At 40.5% G+C, this 21,310-nt stretch overlaps 1 protein-coding gene across 5 annotated transcripts in view; it reads right to left on the reverse strand.

Moving 5' to 3' along the window:
- The window catches only part of ADCY7 (adenylate cyclase 7), a 124,436-nt gene that overhangs the window by 87,582 nt on the left and 15,544 nt on the right, over positions 1-21,310 (reverse strand). For 2 of the 5 annotated variants that reach the window (XM_020985152.2, XM_078150076.1), the window contains exon 1: positions 19,124-19,296. The exons of 2 other annotated variants lie outside the window; for them this stretch is intronic. The gene's annotated coding sequence lies outside the window, so the exon portion shown is untranslated. Of the gene's footprint in view, positions 1-19,123; positions 19,297-21,310 lie in introns of those variants that run through there. One more of the 5 variants, XM_078150077.1, reaches the window with a different exon arrangement.

The raw sequence follows: 21,310 nt of genomic DNA on the forward strand, positions 1-21,310 counted from the left end.
ACTCTGCTACCAACTAGCTCCATGACACTGGGCAAGTCACTTCCCTCTGAGCGTTGGTTTCTTCATCTGGCCAATGGGGACAACAATCCTTGCCTACTTCATAATAGAGCAAGAATCTAAGGAGATAACTGGGTGAAAACACATTGAAAAGTAAAAATTACAATAAGAATGGTAAAAAACTGGTATAATCCACTCTTGCCCTTGACCTTGGCTCTGACCATACCCTCGAGCACAATCCATTTGCTTCTTTTAACCAACTATGAGTTCACCTCCCCCCACACCCACCTATAACCTTCTGGATGGTTGACCCCAGAAAGTACCCCACTATCTTCCTCCTCAATCCTTTCATCTGGAGACCTCTTACCTTGCCAATACCCAACTAAAAAGAGAGTATTTTCATTAGAACTCAGTCTTAAAGTTATATCAGTCCTTCATTTCCTCACCTTCTGAATCAGATACTCAGGGGAACCCCAAATCTCCAACTGTTTTTCTCTTCCACAGACATAATCCATGGCTCAGCATCAACAAGAATAATAAGAGAGAGAATCATCGCTTTGTAAGGCATCTTAGAGGTTATCAAGTTCAACCTCACTGTATTACAGATGAGGAAGCTGAGATATTAAAAGTTTAAGTGGCTTAACCTGAAAGGGCTGTGGCAAAACAGGCAAATTATTGAACTGTTGGTGGGTCTGTGAACTGCCCCAGCTGCTCTGGAAAGCAATTGGAAACTGTCCCCAAAATTACTAGACTGTGCATACCCTTTGACCCAGTTATACTACTACTACCATTGTTGCTGTTCAGTAGTCATATCTGACTCTCCATAACCCCATTTGGGGTTTTCTTAGCAAAAATACTGAAATGGTTTGCCATTTCCTTCCTCAGCTCATTTTAAAGATGAGGAAACTGAGGCAAACAGGGTTAAGTGACTTACCCAGGGTCACACAGCTAATAAGTGTTTGAATCCAGATTTGAACTCATGAAGATGAGTCTTCCTGACTCCAGGCCAGGTGCTCTTGGCACTGGGCTGCTCATATACTACTTCTATGCCTATATCCCAAAGCAACCCATATATTAAAAAAAATTCCAAACTATAGCAACTCTGGTGGTGGTGTCAAAGAATTGTAAATGAAGGTAGTGCCCATCAATTAGGGAATGGCTGAACAAACACGAATGCAATGGGACACTACTGTATTGTCAGAAATGATGAAGGGGATGATTTCAGAGAAACAAAGGTTTTATGAACAAATGAACAGTGAGGCTGAATAGGACACCAAAATAAAAGTCTATACAATAACAATAACATTGCAAATACAAACTATGGAAGAATTTTGATCAATGCAATGACCAATCAGCATTCCATGGGAATCACTTCCTGATAGAGAGACGATGGATTCAAGACACAGAATGAAATACATATTTTTGGACATTGCCAAATGAGAATTCGTTTTGCTTGACTATGCATATTTGTTACAACAGTGGTTTGGTGGGGGGAGAGGGGGTTGTTTGTTTGTTTTGCCTAATGGGAAAGTTGAAGGAGGGGAGAGAGAAATAAATGCTTGTTAGCTGAAGGGGGGGGGAAGCACTTTTCCTGGGGGTGGGAAGGGAAGAGTACAAGTATTATCAAAGAGAAGGAAACAGACTCAGAACTCACACTCTTTCTGCTGTATCACATTACCTCTGGATTGATTTTCAGGTGGCAGTCTGAACCAAGATGACGATGCTAACAGACTGTGCTTAGGCAAACACAAGGCAGAAATCACATCCTGCCAAGTCCCAGGGTAGCCTCCAGCTTTCTGGGCAGTAAAGAGGAAAACAACTTTGAAGGTCGGGGAAGAGCACCCATCCCCAAAAGCCAAGCCACAAAGGAAGAATGACAAACGGTTCAGGGCATCACAGCTCTTTCCTTAAGAGGAGTCAGGGTCAACCCTAAGGACGTGCCCTAAAAGCTCTGTATGAGCCTGACCTCATAAGACTCTTCTTCACCCCCCTTTACTATCCCAACAATCTGCTTTTAACCTTTCCTTTTGGCAGGAAAGAGGAAGGGAAAAGAAAGGAGAAGAGAGAGAAAAGGAGAAGGATCCGAGGTCCCAAATTTAGATGTTAACCCTTCGATGTCCAGCAGAGTTCAGAGTTCAGAGTACATTTCAAACCTCTCTTCCTACTCCTCCAGAAAGAGCTAAACTTCCTCTCTTATCACTCCAGGACAAATAAAGAATGATGCTGAGGCAAGAACTCTGGCTCCAGGAAGTCTGGGTGCTTCAAAAAAAGAAGGCTTCCCCCATTAAAGCATCCCCTGGGGCAGTCCCAAAACTTCAAAGATATACTCCAACACGTGCCCAACTAACCCTCACCAACACTCAGATGTAGGAGGCTAAAAAAACCAAGAGATGGATGGATACTTTCTCTCTCTCTCTCTCTCACTGACTCACTCCAGTTAGATGCTTAGCCAGGCTAAAGTAATCTTGTGCTCCTTACACTATCTAGGTCACTGCTGGGAGAACCCCCAAATCATCCCAAGCCATTTTCACCCACAGTGTGCTCAAGGAGTCAAGCTGGTGGTTAAAATCAAGGAAGGCAGATTGTTAGAGTTGGAAAAGATAATAGATACACTCTCATCCATCCAAAGTTTTCTCCAGAGGAAGAACTTCACTGAACATTTATGAAGTACTTGTTCTGGTGCTGGGTGCTGGGGTTACAAAGACCTAAAAAGGAAACAGATCCTACCTAAAAAGAGTTTCTATTCTTTTGTGGGAAAGAAGAGTACCAAATATATACAGATAAGTAAATACAAGGTAATCTAAAGAGGGAAAGACCACCAAATTAGGAGAATCAAAGAAAGCTTTATGAAGTACCTGAGTTAAGCCTTGAAAGAATAGCTTGTCCAAGGTCATGTAATAACAGAACTAGGACAGAACCCAACGGGTCAGAAAAAAACTAGTCCAGAGGTCAGGAGAGGGAGTCCCTCTCTTATGGAGAGAAAAGTTCAACCCCCAAGGAAGGGGGATCATCCTCCAGTCTCAACAGCTTATCTCCGACCATTTTTTTAAGATATTAGCCCTGCTCATCATCCCACCCATCCTCATAGGGGCTTATTGCTGACCACAAAAATAACAGAATTTGAGAGTTGGAAGTTAGCCATCCACTGATCCAACCCACACAAGAAAGAATTCTTCACTATAAGATACCCAACAAAGGGTTCTCCAGCTTGTGTGTAAAGAGCTGAAAAGAGGTTTAACCTAGTTATTTAAATGTTGTCTCCTGAAAAAGAGAGTAAAACCTTGAGGACAGGCTGGTTTTGCCCCTTTTTTGTCTCCCCAGCACTTAGCATCGTGCCTGGTACATGGCAGGCACTTAATAAATGCTTGTTGATTGACTGACCTACCTTTCAGGTCACCCATTCCACTTCTGAACATCTAACAGCAAGTCTGAATTGTCCTCCATCAATTCATCACTCCTAGTTCTGCCCTCTGAAGCCAAACAGAGCAAGTCTAATCGCTCAAGGGACAGCCCTTTGGGCTACTTCAAGTTAGCTATCACATCCTTCCCAAAACTTTCTTTTCTCCAGGCTAAATATCCCTAGTTCCTTCAACTCAAATGAAACTGGCTGCCCCTTAGTTCATGACATTTTAACTGTCCCTTAAGCAGAGTAAGATTCTTTCCCTAAAGTCAGTAAGGCCCCCCAGTACAGCCTTGGGGATAACCCCCCCCACACACACACACACACAACCCTTGCCCACCACAATCATCAACTACTCACATTTATATGGTGCTTTAAGGCCTATAAAAAGGTTTTTCTCAAAACTGTGAAATAAATGGTGCAAATAGTATCATCCCTATATATTTAGATAAAGTATTGTGACATAAAGAAGAAAAGACAATTCTTAGCTGTTCCCAGATCAATGTAATGCCATCCTACTAGCTCTACACCCCTTCTTCTCCTCCAAATCAACCCCAGACTTCTTTCCTCCCTTAAAAGGAGGCTGACATTTTCATCTACCCTGGTTCAACTTCTCCTGACCTATATGTCTCTGTCTGCCTGACTATGTCCATGTCTATGTCTGTTATTCTGTATCTCTCTTTTCGTTTGTGAGTCTCTGTCTTTCTCCGAGGGCCTCTGTGCTTCTCTCTTTCTCTGTTCCAGTTTCTCTATGTGACTTCAAATCTAGCTCCATCTCCCATCAGCCCTCTCTCTGTGGGGAAGGGAGAGGTCTCTGTTCTCTTCAGCCCAGCTGACTCTTCAGACTTTATCATCTTGCCCATTTCCTCCCAACTCACCACCATCCTTCTCACCCTAGAGATGTCTACACTCCTGAAGATGTCCCCTGTTCTTACTAATAGTAAGTTCTCAAGCCAACCATAACTCACTTCTCACTGGGCTACACTTCTGACTCTCCAGACTCTTTCACCTTGCCCTCACTTAGGTATCTCCCCACTGTCCTCCATTTATATGTAAGCTCCTTGAGGGCAGAAGTTTTTCTTTTTACCTATTTGTATTCCCAGCACTCAGCACCATGCCTGGAAAATAACAAAGCTTGGCTTAAAAAATATTTGTTGATGAAGAACTATGGAGTCTGAATGGAGATCAAAGCATACTATCTGCTCTTTTTTTTTTGTCTTGGTTTGTTTTGTTTCTTCTTTCTTGTGGTTCCTCCTATTGGTTCTAATTCTTCTTTACAACATGAGCAATGTGAAAATGTGTTTAATAGGAATATATATGTAGAACCTATATCAGACTGCATGCCTTCTTGGGGAGGGGGGAGGGAAGGGAGGGAGAGAAAATTTAAAACTCAAAAGCTTATAGAAGTGAATGTTAAAAACTAAAAATTAATTATTTTTTTTTTAAATGACAAGCAGGATGGTTCCAGAAAAACCTAGGAAGACATATATGAACTGATGCACAACATGAAGTGACCAGAACCAAGATAACACTATATACAGCAACATCAATATTGCATGATGAACTGTGAATGATTTAGCTATTCTGATCAATACAATGATATAAGACAATTCTGAAGGACTTGTGATGAAAAAATGCTATCTACCTCCGGAGAAAGAACTGATGGAGACTGAATGCAGATTGAAGAATAATTTTTTTCACTTTTTTTTTCCCAACATGTCTAACATGGAAATATGTTTTGCATAATTTCACATGTATAATTGACACCACATTTCTTGTCTTCATAATTAAGTGGGGGAGGGGTGCAAGGGAGAGAGAATATGAAACTAAATTTTTTTAAGAATGTTAAAATTAATCAATAATATTTTAAAATACATTAATTTTTAAAAATAAATGCTAAAAAAATACTTGTTGAGTGACTGACTCAGTGACTGTCTCTGGGGATCTCTCTCTCTCTCTCTTTCTCTCTCTCTCCCATGTTCTGTGTACATCTCTGCTTGTCTGTCCCTCATCTCTCATTCTCACATACACACTCCATCCTAAACTTATTTCCCCAGTTGAGGGGGTGGGAAGGAAGCAAATAGTAAGAGGTAAGGTCAAAGAAATCAGACCCACAGAGCTCCAAACAACTTTGGTGGTTTGGCCTCCAGAAATGGTATGAGCTATACTCTTCTCCTATTTCCACATCTCACATCCCCATCTAACCTACAAGATCACTAGAGAATCTTAAAAATTCTTAAAGAATCCTAAAGAATAAATGAAAAAATTAACTGAAACAGTTAATGATGTCGGTAAATTTGAAGTATACAAAATAAACAAAAATCATCAGCATTTCAATATAATGCCAATAAAACCCAGCAGAAAGAGATAAAGTCACTTAAAATTACCTCTGAATGTATAAAATAGAGGGGCGGAGCCAAGATGGCACAGTAAAAGCAGTGACTTGCTTGAGCTCTCCCCCAAACCCCTCCAAATACCTGTAAAAAAATGACTCTAAACAAATTCTAGAGCAGCAGAACCAACAAAAAGAGTGAAACAAATTTCTAGCCCAAAACAACCTGGATGGTTGATTGGAAAGGTCTGTTGCACCAGACTGGGAGAGGAGCACAGTGCAGAGTGGGCCCCACAAGCAAACACAGGGCCTCAGTGAACTTGGAGCAGGCCTCAGGGGACTGAATCAAGGGGAGTTGTGGCAGTTTCCAGGCTTTGCAACTCACAAATGCCAAAGACAACTTAGAAGGTCAGCAGGAAAGGTCTCTCAGAGCATAGTAAGAAAGGAGCTCAGTCTGGCCCCAGTCCTGGCTACAGCCCCTGGGTAGAAACTGCTTCCAGAGCTCTTGGCCCACAGATGGGGGATGGAGTGGCTGATCAGAGAAGGATTGCAGGGATCTCTTTGCTGGTGCTGAGGCAGGATTCTCTTGCTTTGCGCTTACTTGGAACTGAGTCACAGTCCTGGGGCGAAGAGGAACGTTGGCATGGTGGAACTTGTGGTGGTAGTGAAGAGAGAATCATCCTCACAGTTCCAAGGCAGAAAAGAGTGCTTGTGGTCACTCGTAGACCAGAACACAAGCCAAGAAAGGAGTAAACACCTCACCTTTAATCATACCACCTTGGAAGAACTGAAAATTTATAGGTCCCTAGAAGTATCTCTGAAAACAGCTGCACAAAACCCCTAAAGCATGGGACAGTACAGTCTCCACATGGGAAGCAGACCCCAATCTTAACAAAGAGTTTAACAGTCAAGTAATTGGCTGGGAATATGAGCAAACAGTGCAAAAAAAGTCAGACCACAGAATCTTACTTTGGTGACAAAGAAGATCAAAGCATACAACCAGAAGAAGACAACAAAGTCAAAGCTCCTACATCCAAAGCCTCCAAGAAAAACACAAATTGGTCCCTGGCCATAGAAGAGCTCAAAAAGGATTTTGAGAAGCAACTAAGTGAAGCAGAGGAAAAACTGGGAAGAGAGATGAGAGTGATGCAAGAAAATCATGAAAAACAAGTCAACAGCTCACTTAAGGAGACCCAAAAAAATGCTGAAGAAAATAACACCTTAAAAAACAGCCTAACCCAAATGGCAAAAGAGGTCCAAAAAGCCAATGAGGAGAAGAATGCCTTAAAAAGCATAATTGGCCAAAAGGAAAAGGAAGTCCAAAAGCTCACTGAAGAAAATAAGTCCTTAAAAATTAGAATGGAGCAAATAGAAGCTAATGACTTTACGAGAAATCAAGACAATGTAAAACAAAACCAAAAGAATGGAAAAATAAAAGACAAGGTGAAATATCTCACTGGAAAAACAACTGACCTGGAAAATAGATTCAGGAGAGATAACTTAAAAATTATTGGACTACCTGAAAGCCATGATGAAAAAAGGAGCCTAGACATCATTTTTCAAGAAATTATCAAGGAAAAGGGCCCTGATATTCTAGAACCAGAGGGTAAAATAGAAACTGAAAGAATCCACCAACCCCACTGCCTAACAACAAAAAAAAAAGAATCCACTGATCATCCTCCTGAAAGAGATCCCCCCAAAAAAACTCCTAGGACTATTATAAATATATAAATTCCAGAGTTCCCAGATCAAGGACAAAATATTGCAAGCAGCCAGAAAGAAACAATTCAAGTATTATGGAAACACAATCAGGATAACACAAGATTTAGCAGCTTCTATATAAAGGGATCAGAGGGCTTGGAACATGATATTCTGGAGGTCAAAGGAACTAGGATTACAACCAAGAATCACCTACCCAGCAAAACTGAATATAATCCTTCAGGGGGAAAAAGAACATTGAGTGAAATAGAGGACTTTCAAGAATTCCTGACGAAAACATCAGAGCTAAATAGAAAATTTTACTTTCAAATACAAAACTCAAGAGAAGCACGAAAAGGTAAACAGGAAAGAGAAATTATAAAGGACTTATTAAAGTTGAACTGTTTACATTCCTACATGGAAAGATGATATTTATAACTCATAAAATCTTTCTCAGTATTAGGAGGGAATATACATAGACAGAGGGCACAGGGTGAGTTGAATATGAAGAGATCATCTCTAAAAAATAAAATTAAGGGGTGAGAGAGGATTGTACAGGGAGAAGGAGAAAAGGAGAGGTAGAATGGGGTAAATTATCTCACATAAAAGAGAGAAGAAAAAGCTTCCCGTGGAGGGGAAGAGAAGGGAGGTGAGAGGGAATGAATTAATCTTACTCTCATTGGATTTGGCTTAAGGAGGGAATAACATACACACTCAGTTGCATATGGAAATCTGTTTTACCCCTACAGGAAAGTAAGGGGAAGGGGATAAGAGGGAGGGATGATAGAAGAGGAGGCAGATTGGGGGAGGGGTAATCAGAAGCAAACACTTTTGAGGAGGGACAGGGTCAAAAGAGAGAATAGAATAAATGGGGGGTGGGATAGGAGAAGGGGAAGGGAAATATAGTTAGTTTTTCACAACATGGCTATTATGGAAGTGCTTTGCATGACTACACATGTGTAACCTGTATCAAGTTGCTTGCCTTCTCAATGAGGGTGAGTGGGCAGCGTGGAAGGGAGAGAATTTGGAACCCAAAGTTTTAAAAATAAATGTTAAAAATTGTTTTTACATATAACTGGGAAATAAGATATACAGGGAATGGAGTATAGAAATTTATCCTGCCCTATGGGAAAATAGAAGGGGGAGAGGATAAGAGAGGGGGGGGCGGTGATAGAAGGGGGGGCGGTGATAGAAGGGAAGGCAGATCAGGGGAAAGGGTATTCAGAATGCACACCATCTTGGGGTGGGGGAAGGGGAAAGATGGGGAGAAAATTTGTCACTCAAGATTTTGTGGAAGTAAATGTTAAAAACTAAAAATAAAAAAAGAATTAAAAAAAATGTATAAAATACTTGGGAATCTACCTACCAGGATAAAAACTATATAAATATCACCACAACCCACTATTTATAGAAATAAAGACCTTTAATTGGAAAAAACATTAACTGCTCATGGCTAGGATGAGTCAATGTATTAAAAATGGCAATACTACCTAAATTAATTCACCAAATTACCAAAGGGTTACTTTATAGATCTAGAGAAAATAATAACAAATTTCCTAGGGCGGCAAAAAATAATCTCAAGGGAAACAAATGAAAAGAAGTAGGAACAAAGGGAACCTATCATGTCAAATCTCAAAGTATACTATAAAGCAACAATTTTCAAAACAATTTGGTAAAAAACAGAAATCAGTCATTGGAAGAGACTGCCTACACAACATACAGAAGCCAATGTATCTAATATCCTAGTATTTGATAAACATAAAGATCTAAGCCACTGGTATAAAGACTTACTATATGACAAAACTTATGGGAAAATTGGACAGCATTATGGAAGAAATTATATTTAGACCAAACTTCACATTTTATACCAAGACCTTGCTAGACAATAAAATGTCACATCAAAATCAGAATGGAGAAACATGGGGGGAAATCGCCTATGTGACCTCTGGATAGGAGAAAAATTCATGACACAATAATGGATAGAGAGGATCACAGAAAATTATCCATAAAATGGATAATTTTGATTACATGACATTTAAAAGTTTTTACATTAAAAAAACCCAACAAATCTAAGATTAAAAGAGACACAACTAGGAAAAAATCTTTGCAAGAAGATTCTCTGACAGAGGTCTTATTTCCAAGATTATATAAAGAATTGATTCAAATTTAGAAAGCAAGATAAATAGCTGGGTAGGATAACACATAAAGTAAGAGCCATGCCCCAACTGATAAATATTCTAGGCTACAAATAGGCAGTTCTCAAGAGAAGAAACACAGACTATCTATAGCCATATTTTTAAAAATACTCCAAATCACTATTAATTGGGGAAATGTAAAATAAACAAATCTGAGATTCCACTGCACGCTCATCAGATTGTCAAAGATGAACAAAAAAGAAGTAAAATGATAAATGTTGGAAGGGATATGGGAAAAAAAGACACAAGGATGTATGTAGTGTTGGTGAACCTATCAATAGATACAATCACTCTGGAAAACAATTTAGAACTATAAAAGTTACTGAACAGTATATACCCTTTGATACAGCTATACAACTCCTAGGCTTATACTCAAAAGTGATCAAAGAAAAAGAAAGGTCCTATGTGGTAAAATATTTATAGCAGCTCTCTGTGGTGGCAAGAAACTAGAAACTAAGGGGATGCCTATCAATTGAGGAATGACTGAATAAATTGTTATATATGAATTTGAAATAATACTATTGTCCTCTAAGATATGAGGAAACATGATTGCAAAGCTCCATGGAAAGACTTATTATAAACTGATGCAGAGTGAAATAAGCAGAAACAGAAGAACAATGTATACTATTAATGTCAATATTATAAAAACCAGCAATTTGAAGACTTTTACAAACTGATGACAAATGGAATGAGCAGAACCAGAACAATTTATATAACAGCAACACTGTAAAGACAAACTACTTTGAAAGCTGTAAGAATTATGATCAATACAGTAACTATCCATGATTCCAAAGGCTGATGATGAAACATATTATCTACCTCCTGTCAGAGACAGAACAGAATGAGACATGAGTATTTGTATACACAGTGAACGAGGGAATTTGTTTGCTTGACTCTGTATATTTGTTAACAAAGAAAAAATTATTTTTCCTTTTCTTTTTTCAGTGGGGTGGTCAACAGGATGGAGAAAATATGGATTTTTGTTAATTATATTATTTAGAGAAGTCAGGGGTACTAACAGATACAGAATGCTGCATGCACTTTCAGATGACGTTACTGTACTTAGTTTATCTTAATTATTTTTACTTTGTTACAAGAGACTACTCATGGAGTGGGGATAAGCTGGAAATGTTTATAACATAAAAGCAAAACACATAGATAATTTTTTTAGAAAGATCCACTTCCAAGAAGACAAGTGCATGTGCTAAAGTCCCTCTCAGTATTGCCACTGTATGTTGTATGCTCTAAGTACCTTGACAACTCTGACATTCTGGGATGCTGGACCCAAGGTAAGGTTTGGACAGTCTGGAAGCAGCACTATGATGAAACTGTGTTCCAAAATATAGCATAGCTGTGATGAGTACAGCAGGATGCTGCCTCTAAAGCAAAGCATGTGTGACCAAAAAAGCAAAATGAACTGAGTAGGAGAATGCATAGATAACTTGTAAAATGGAAAGAACAATGGACTTAGAAATCATTTGTCATTGGATGACAGATTTAGGGCTAGAAAGGACCTCAGAGGTCATCTTGTTGAAATACTTCATTTTACAGATAGGGAAACTGAGGCCCAGAGAAGTGATGTCTTTCCCAAGGTCACACAGATAAGTGGCATGGAATCCAGGTAATGTGATCCCAAATCCATGGCTCTTTCTACTTCATCATGATGCCTCCCTAACAGAATGCCCAGGTCCAAATTCTGACCAATCTTCTCACTATGTGACCTTGGGCAAGTCACTATTTAATGTCTGAGCTTTAGGTCCCAGATGTGTAAAATAGTGACAATAACAAGAATCTTCTGCAGTTCACGTGAGTATTGAATCAAGTGGGACAATTTCATACATATAAAATATGTGTGAAAAGGCTCTGTGAGCCATAAGGTGCTATACAATGAAAATTATAAATAGGCAGATTACTTTCATGCATTCATTCATGTATCCAATGAGTTTTTATTATGCATCAACTGTGTACCAGATAGGGTGCTGTTAAGCATTTTATATCTGTGGATACAGAGAAAATAACAGAGAAAATAAGGAAGCAGTCTTTATCCATAAGAAGCGTATATTCCATTAGGGGCAGCCACATGGATACACAGATAAATACAAAAAACATACAGACTAAATTAAAAATATTTTCTGTGGTGCAGGGCAATAGAAACTTGGTGGGGAGTGAGGATGAGAATGGCTTTAGGTAGAAGGTAGCACATGAGCTAAGCCCTGAGGAAAGCCAGCCAGGGATTCTACCACATGGGTGTGAGGAGAGAACCTATTCAAGGCAATGGGGGACAGTCTGCACAAAGGTGCATTTGGGGAATGACAAGAAGCCAGGTTGGAACAGTAAAGAAGAAGAACGTGCAGTGAGGTTGGAAACACGGACCACAATGGTGAAGGACTTAAATGGCAAACAGGGGCGTCTGCATTTTAAGTGAGAGTCAATAGGGAAGCATTTGTTCATCTTTGAAGATGATAATGATGATGTTAACTAGCATTTATACGATGTATAACAGTTTGCAAAGCATTTTACATATACTATCTCATTTGATCCTCACAATAACCTTGTAAAGTAGGTGCTGTTATTATCCCCATTTTACAGATGAGAAAACTGCAGTTTTAAAAGGTCAAGTAATTAGTCCAGGGGTCAGAACTAGTAAATGGCTGAGGCTAGATTTGAAATCAAGTCTTCCTGACTCCAGGGCAGCTAGGTGGCAAGGTGGATAGAGTGCTGGGTCTGGAGTCAGGGGGACCCAAGTTCAAATCCAGCCTCAGATACTTGCTAATTATGTGACCCTGGGCAAGTCCCTTTACCCTGTTTGCCTCAGTTTGAGCTGGAGAAGGAAATGACAAACTACTCCGGTATCCTTGCCAAGAAAACCCCAGATGGGGTCACAAAGAGTAGGACACAACTGAAACAACTGAACAACAACTTGGGGACTCCAAGTCCAAAGCTCCAACCACTGTGCCATCTAGCTGCCATAATACTACGCAATGGTATTTGCTACTGCCTACTTAGCTGAAGTGACTGAACTTCACTATGATACAAATTAGGTCCTGAGAGGGGCTGCCATCTCTACTCAGCCCAGCAGCAGCTGTGGCTACTAAGGTCACGCCATCTCTCACTGCTCCCCTGCCAAACCCACAGTCTCTAGGCCTTTCCCAAAACATAGCAACAACAACCCTGCATCCCCCCCTGGCCAACCCCTACCCCGTCACCCTAGCAGGCCTGTGCCCAGTCTGGGAAGGGGAAGAACACAACAGCTACACACCCATGCATTTAAGCAAAGTGAGCTTCCCCAGGGGAGTTCTGTATTAGACCAGAAGATCTCAGAGAACTTACTGGTGAGCTCAAGGATTAAACTGAGAGCAAACTGTCAAACTAGGCTGTGGAATCTGTCTCCCTGAGGATCCTTTTAAACCACTTGGCTCCGATGGTTTTCCATATAGTCATCATCTATCTGAAGGCAGGAAGCCCAGCAACATGACCTCATGAAGGCTCAAGGATTCATCGTCTGCTTCACTTTCAGGCACTGAGATCTCCTGGTGTTGCAGAAAGCCCCCCAAGTGGAAAGTCAGAAGACCAGGGTTCTGATCCCAGCTTTACAGCTAACCACTGTCAGTGCATGTGCTGGGTGCTCTCTTTTCTCTGGGCCCCAGTCTACCCTCAGTAAAATGAGGGGAAAATGAGAAGTCATTACTAAATAATCTCAAAGGGTATTTCAAGCTTTAAATTCTATGATTTTGACATATCTCATCAACAACAGACCACTGTTGCACACATTTTTAAAAACTCTCTTTAAACAATGTTTTCACAGCAAATTAAACGCTAAAGTAGTCCACTGTTATCATCTTACAAACATGATTAGCTAGAGCAGGCTACTGAAGGTGTACAGAGAATAAAAGAATACCTGAAAGTTTCTTTGCCTTCTCAAAATACCTTCTTCCACATATACCTAGAGCTCTCTTCTTTGGAGGGTCAACCCTGCCGTCCTTTTATCTGGAGGAACAGACCCTAGCAGCATGGGGATTTCCAAAGGGAAGGTGGACAACTTGAAAGTTTTGATGATCTCTCTAGCTCAGAACAGTGTGAGATGGGGTCCCCACTTCCTTAGGAGCCATCAGAGCTATGCTCTCAGTGATATCCATCACCTCTCAGATCTATCTGCCCTTTCAAAGAGGGAAGCTGTGGCCCAGAAAAACCCAAGACTTCGGCTAATTCAAACAGCAGTTCTATCTAGCTCTAAAATACAGCAGACCATACTTTTGTGACATACTTACACTTCTTAAGGTAGCAAAGGTGTAATAGAAAGAGCCTCAGATTTTAAATCAGACGATCTGCATTCAAATCCCAGGTCTATTATTTAAAAGGGGCAGCTAGGTGGCACAGTGGATTGAGTGCTTCAGGAAGACTCATCTTCCTGAGTTCAAATGTGGCCTCAGACACTTACTTAGCTGTGTGACCCTGGACAAGTCACTTCACCCTGTTTGCTTCAGTTTTCTCATCTGAAAAATGAGCTGGACAAGGAAATAACAAAGCACTCTAGTATCTTTGCCAAGAAAATCCCAAATAGGGTCACAGAGTCTGAAACAACTGAACCACAACAAAAATTATTTTAAAACTCATATTTATGGAGTATTTTAAAGTTAGCAAAACATTTTCCTCACAACAACTATTGTGAGTATTATTATTCTCAGCTGTTATTATTATCCCAAAGGGTTGTTATTCGCCCTCCATTTTCAGAGGACCAAGGACATCACAGTGATGTCTTGACTTGCTCATGAACTGGATTTGAGTCAAAATTGCACAAAGTCATCAGCCTCACTGTCTCTTACAGTCATCAAAGTCCAGTGGCAGGGCAAAAGTCAGAACAACTGGTGATGAGCCAGGATGCAGTGATCACCTTGGCATCTTCAATGTCTGACCAAGCTCTAAGCTCTGCACAGAGCCTACTTCAGCTGCCTTCATGGCCACTGGAACAAATTGTTCTGATCCACTTCTTCCACCAAGGGAAGTCTCAACATGCTTGAGGTAGACATCCCCCTAACTCACCCACGGGTTTGGGGCCCCATTTAACCCATCTGCTGAGACAATTTTACCAGGGTATGGCTGCTGAGCATGCTACAGCTTCTTGGAGCACAGGTGAGAGTTTAGTAAAGATATTCACCAAAAGTGGATGATCAGCCCAGAAAAAGGCTGGGCAACCCTCACCGCAGAGGTGCCAGCCCTGCCTGAACACTCCATACACCCCACAACAACTATAGCAAAGACACAAAGGTGGGAGGGTTTCAATCTTGGTCTCCAGGGTAATTTACAAGAACAAAGGGGGATGAAGGGTTAGGCCAGGCATGAAGGGATCAAGTTCACTCCCTAAGTCAGTCAATCATAAACATCTATTTCATGCCAGGCACTTCACTAAGCGCTGGAGATAAAAATAAAAATAAAAAAAGCAAAAGCAAGTCCCTGCCCTCAAGAAGCTCAAAATCTATTGGCTAGACAACATGCAACCAAGTAAATAAAGGGCTTGAAGAAAAGCTGGATTCAGGCTACCCAGAGAAAGAGACAAAACAAAAGTCTTTGTATCTTGGTTTTTTTTCTTTTCTTTTTTTTCTTTTAAAGCACCACAGACCAGCCTGCTCCAAGAAAAAAAAAATTACACTGACCTCTCAGATTTGAACAAAGAAATCACCATTAAAACCTGGAAAATCAATTTATACAATAACTTCCTGTAGATCTCCTCTACCAGCCCCACCCCCAGGTGCTATCTCAAGAATATACAATTTCCTTTCCTCTCTGCCTCAGGGGCCAAAACATTCCAATTGCCCAAGTGAAATATTGTCAGGCTGCAGAAAGAACATTAGAAAAGAAGAGTCAGGAGATCTGGGTTCTCATCCCAGCCCTTCTACACTCCTAACTTATTATGTGATGCCAAGCAAGTCCCTTTACTTTTCTGGGCCCTAATTTTTCTCATCTGCAAAAGGAGGGGTTTCTAGGGTCTCTTCCCATCTTGACATTATTTATTCTAAGTTCTAAGAGCCGTTCCACTTCTAACAGTCTCTGACCTAAGTTCTGGCTCTAACCTTCTAGGCTCGAAGATTCCATCTGGCTCTAACATTCTTTGCTGATGTTTCGCCTCAGATTAACTCAGCACAAAGCTATAAAAATGGCTCTGCCGCCCTCATTGCCATTCACCTTAAGTGAACAGCTATTTGAAGGCTAGTCTAGAAAACAAGGAACTCTAATTCTAACCCATTTGTGGGTGAGGGGGATCCCTACAACTGAAAGACTAAAGGTCAGGAAAGTCTAGAGACCAGGGTGTGAACCCTAAGTCTACTATTTACTTACTGCCTATGTAATCTTTGGCAAATCATTCCTTGCTGTCAAGGGCAGCTAGATGGTGGAGTTGACAAAGTGTTGGGCCTGGAGTCAGGGAGACCTAAGTTCAAATCCAGCCTCACACACCACCTTTGTGACCCTCAGCAAGTCATTTTACTTCTGTCTGCCTCAGTTTCCTCATCTGTAAAGGAGCACCCACCTCCTAGGGTTGTTGTGAGGGTTAAATGAGATAACTGTAAAACACTTAGTACACTCCCTGGCACAGAGTAAGCACTGTATAAATGTTAGTTGTTGTTATAATTATTATTATCATTATTAATTCCTCCAGTCCTGAGTTCTAGTGTGTAAAATGGATTTGAACAGATAATCTCTAAGGTTCCTTCCAGTTCTAAGTCTAGGGTCTTATGAAGTGACTCTGGAAGGAAAATCTATTCACTGACCTTACCCAGGGAATACGGCTCCAGTGCATTTAATGGCAGATTTGATGACTGCCTGTCTCTGGTTCTTCAAGGGTACCTCTGCCATCACTAGCATCCAAGATACACTGATGGGGAAGGGACTGTATCTTCCAGAAGTTATGTCCAAATTCCCAAAATCGTGCCAAATTCCAAAAAATGTGCCAGATTCCCGAAGTCTTACCTCCTCCCACTACTTGTACTAGGAACCCAGAGTCTTCAGGACGCAACCTACGACAGTCTCTACTTAACACCCTCCATAAGGCCTGGAAAAGGGCCCCTCCCTTTTACATGTTCCATGTAACCTTTAAAAAAATAAAGCTGAGATACAGGTGGATCAGTGGAATAGGTTAGGTACATAAGACACAATAGTAAATGACTATAGGAACCTACTGTTTGATAAACTCAAAGACTCCAACTTCTGGGATAAGAACTCACTCTCCGACAAAAACTCCTGGGAAAACTGGAAAATAGTGTGGCGTAAACACCCTATCTCAAGATAAGGTTGAAACGAGGACATGACGTAGACATGAAGAGTGATATCATAAGCAAATGAGGAGAACAAGGAATAGTTTACTTGTCAGATCTATGGAGAAGGGAAGAATTTATGACCAAACAAGAGACAGAGAACATTACGAAATGCAAAATGGACAATTTTGATTACATTAAATTAAAAACAGTTTGCACAAACAAAACAAATGCAACCAGGATTAGAAGGAAAGCAGAAAGCTAGGAAACAATTTTTACAGCCAGTGTCTCTGATAAAGGCCTCATTTTGGGGCAGCTAGGTGGCACAGTGAATAGAGCTCTGGCCTTGGACTCAGGAAGACCTGAGTTCAAATCCAGCCTCAGATACTTAACACGTAATAGCTGGGTGACCTTGGGCAAGTCACTTAACCCTGACTGCCTCACCAAAAAAATAAATAAAGACCTAATTTCTAAAATACATAGAGAACTGAGTCAACTTTTTAAAAATATATGTCATTCCCCAATTGATAAGTAGTCAATGGATATGAACAGGTAGTTTTCAGATGAAGAAGTTAAAGCTATCTATAGCCATATGAAAAAATGCTCTAAGTCACTATTGATTAGAGAAATATAAATTTTAAAAACTCTTGAGGTACCACCTTACACCTATCAGATTGGCTAACATGACAGAAAAGAAAAATGATAAATGCTGGAGAAAATGGGGGGAAATTGGAACACTAATGCATTGTTGCTGGAGTTGTGAACTGATCCAACCATTCTGGAGAGCAATTTTGAACTATGCCCAAAGGGCAACCAAACTACCCATTCCCTTTGATCCAGAAATACCAGTACTAGGTCTGTATCCCAAAGAGATCATAAAAAAGAGAAAAGGACCCACACGTACAAAAATATTCATAGCAGCTCTTTTTGTGGTGGCAAAGAATCAGAAATTGAGAGGATGTCCATCATTTGGGGAATGGCTGAACAAACTGTGGTGTATGAATGTAATGGAATACGATTGTGCTATAAGAAATGATGAGCAGGCAATTTCAGAAAATCCTAGAAAGACTTACATGAACTGATGCTGAGTGAAGTGAGCAGAACCAGAAGAACGTTGTACACAGTAACAACAACATTGTGCAATGATCAACTATCTAGGCTTAGCTCTTTTCAGCAATGCAATGATCCAAGACAATTCCAAAAGACTCATGATGGAAAATGCTATCCACTTCCAGAGAAAGAACTATGGAGTCTGAATGCAGATTGAAGTATACCATTTTCACCTTTTTTTGTGTTTTGTTTTTTCTTTCTCATGGTTTTTCCCTTTTGTTCTGGTTCTTCTTCCACAGCATGACTAATGTGGAAATATACTTAACATGATTGTACATGTAGAGCCTATATCAGATTGCTTGGTGTCTTGGGGAGAGAGGAGGGAGAAAAACTTGGAACTCAAAATTTTTACAAAAATGAATGTTGAAAACTATCTTTCCATGTAATTAGGGGGAAAAAATAAAATACTATTAAGGAAAAAAAACCCAAGATATAGTTTTTCTTTCTAAAACCCAACCTCCCATGTTGCCAGAAATAAAACCAACCAGGGGAATCAAAGAAACAGCAGCCCTATACATATATACAAGGCAAGAGCCAGTTAAGGGGAGGAGGCACAGAGCAGGAGGATAAGATGTTAGAAGACAGAGAAGTTCTAAAATTAAGCTTTTAGCAAGTCTGAGAATTGTAAAACATTTAAGAGCTAGATCTTGTCATCCATTGAGGGTAGAGGGGAAGGTAGATGTCCTGCCTGTGGTCACGTGACTTACTAGGGACAAAGCTCGCACTGGACTAGTTCTCCTGACCTCAGCTTCGATACCTCTCTGCAACAGCCACGTACCGAACTTCCCCTGCCCACTTGACTTCATGTACCATCTCACACCCAACCTGGCTAGCGAAAAGGAATGCTTTAGGGTCTGCTTTAAAACAGAAGTCTCAAGGCCTCTGCCAGCATTCCATACTCTCCTCCATCCCTCAATGTCTACTACACCAGCCATTGTACTCAGGTTAAAAACCCAAACTAGTTGTGACCTTTTATGAGAAATAATTCTGACTCGCCCTCACCTAGATAATTTCATCAGTTGCATCCCCTAGTAAGATTGAGTTCAGTTGGTCTCACTGACTTCCTTCAGCGTGTTTTGAACAGACATATTGCTCAAACTTCCGGTTCCCTTTGGGGAAAATAACTAAAAAAATCAGACTTTACCTTTCATACCTTGTTTTCTTCCTCCTCCTACTCTTCCCCTTCTTCCTCTAACTGCTGTCTCCCAAGGAAACAAGAGGACTTCGGCCTTCTTCAATCCAGGCCTCCCTTCTCAGTAAGATCCAACTCACTCAGTCCACACATACAAAAATCTCCCTTTCACTGGGCTACTTAAGAATGAGTCACATCTGGAACCCACAACTTCCTGCTAATGTTCTCCACAACTCTGAGCAGGCCTCTCAGGATACACATTGCAGCCCTAGTAGTAAAAAAAAAAAAAGGGGGGGCCCTCCCCTCTCTCAAGAAGACATGGAGCCTTCAGACCAAGGAGGTCCCCAGCCACATTCAGAAGGAAGTGGAGCCCCTCAATGCTGTGGCTAGGCTTTGGTCTTAAACTACTCCAAAGAAATAAGGGACTTCACAGAAAGATAACTGAAATAAAAAGCAAACTCATAAATGAAATAAATTCTGGTTACCTCAAAATCACTGGGTAGCAAAAAGCACTGAAAGTTCCATGTTCTGTTGATTTCACTTTCATATCTCCATCATTAGTCTTTCAGTCCTCCCCCACTGATCCACTCTTCATCTCAATGCCAGAGTCATCTTTATTACAGATAGCTCACATGTACATAGGGCAGCTAGATGGCTCAGTAGATAGAGCCCCAGTCATGGAATTAGGAAGATTCACTCATCTTCCTAAGCTCAAATCTGACCTCAGACATTTACTAGCGGTGTGACCCTGGCAAACCCTGTTTGCCTCAGTTACTCATCTGTAAAATGAGCTGGAGAAGGAATGGCAAACCCCTCCAGTATCTTTGCCAAGAAAACCCCAAATGGGGTCATGAAGAGTCAGACACAACTGAAATGCCTGAACAGCACACATGTACAGTCTATCAGTCACGATCAAATTTGTATGTAGTTTTCGTTGACTATTTTCTGAGATTATGCATCCATGGAGAATTTGATTGGGAGAATGGTAAGGGATTACAGAATGTAACTGAAGCAAAATTTATCAACAGAAAATGATTTAAAATAACTATCAGTTGTATAATGACCAAGTTTGGCCCCAGTTAAGAAATATAAGAATGAAGCTCCTTGGTGAAGGAGTGCAGATTGAGATTTTTTTAAATGATCACTGGGGAATTGTTTTTTTTTTTCCTCTCTTTCTCAATGATAAGGGGAAGAAGGTGAGAAGTAGAAGTGAGAGAAGGTAGATTTTTGTTGATTAAAAAAATAAAATTTTAATTTAAAAAAGAGCACACTTCTCTCCCTTTATAACAGCAAGCAACTATGGAGGTGGACCACTACATATACTATCAGACCTTGGTTACTTTTGCTGAGTTTTTTTTCCTCTCTTTTTTCTTCTTTGTTATATGGGATGACTTTCTGCATGGAGGAGGGAAAGGGATATGTTGGGAAACTGATATAAAAAAAAAAGTTTCCATAAAATTTCAAAAACTATCAGTTATTATTGTGCTGACTACATTAAGCCCAAGAATATTATAGATCCTCCTAAGAGAGATCTATAATCACTCAAAATAGTTTAGGATAGTTAGTCACACTGGAAAAACCAGAGGATGAAAAAATGCCTACTGTCCAGGCTATGATATACAGCTGGGTGGATGGCCCTTGGAGCTGGTCCTTCCGTATACATATCTTAGACGGATGCTGTGAAAGAACAATGAGCTGGGCCCGGAATCAAAGAGGAAGAGAGTAAGCTGGCCTATGTTTGGGAAACTGCCTAGTGCTTTTTATGACCCCAAACATCTCCCTGAAACAAAGGCCCAATTAAAAAAAAATAATAAAAATAATATTCTTTGGAGGGAGTGTGGTACAGTGGATAAAGAGACAGCCTTGGAATAAGACATACCTAGGTTCAAGTTCTGATCTCCATATATTCTATCTATGTGTCTGTCTCATTCCCCTCCAGGCTGTACTCTGGACTTTCTCCGTACTCTGGTCCATTCTCTGGACTTTCTATGGCCCTGTGCCACATACCTTTGGTTTATCTTCCACCCCTTTCAGCTTCCTCTGATGTGCTGTTTTCCCCCATTAGAATGTAAGGCTCTTGAGGGCAGGGGCTATCTTTCTACTTGTACTTGTATTCCAGTGATCAGTATAGCACCTGGCACATAAAAAGCACTTAATAAATGCTTATTGGACCCGAGTTCAAATCTGACCTCAGATACT

Source organism: Phascolarctos cinereus, unplaced genomic scaffold (genome assembly GCF_003287225.1).
Source record: "Phascolarctos cinereus isolate Bilbo 61053 unplaced genomic scaffold, phaCin_HiC Scaffold_2;HRSCAF=192, whole genome shotgun sequence".
NCBI classification, from domain to species: Eukaryota; Metazoa; Chordata; class Mammalia; order Diprotodontia; family Phascolarctidae; genus Phascolarctos; species Phascolarctos cinereus.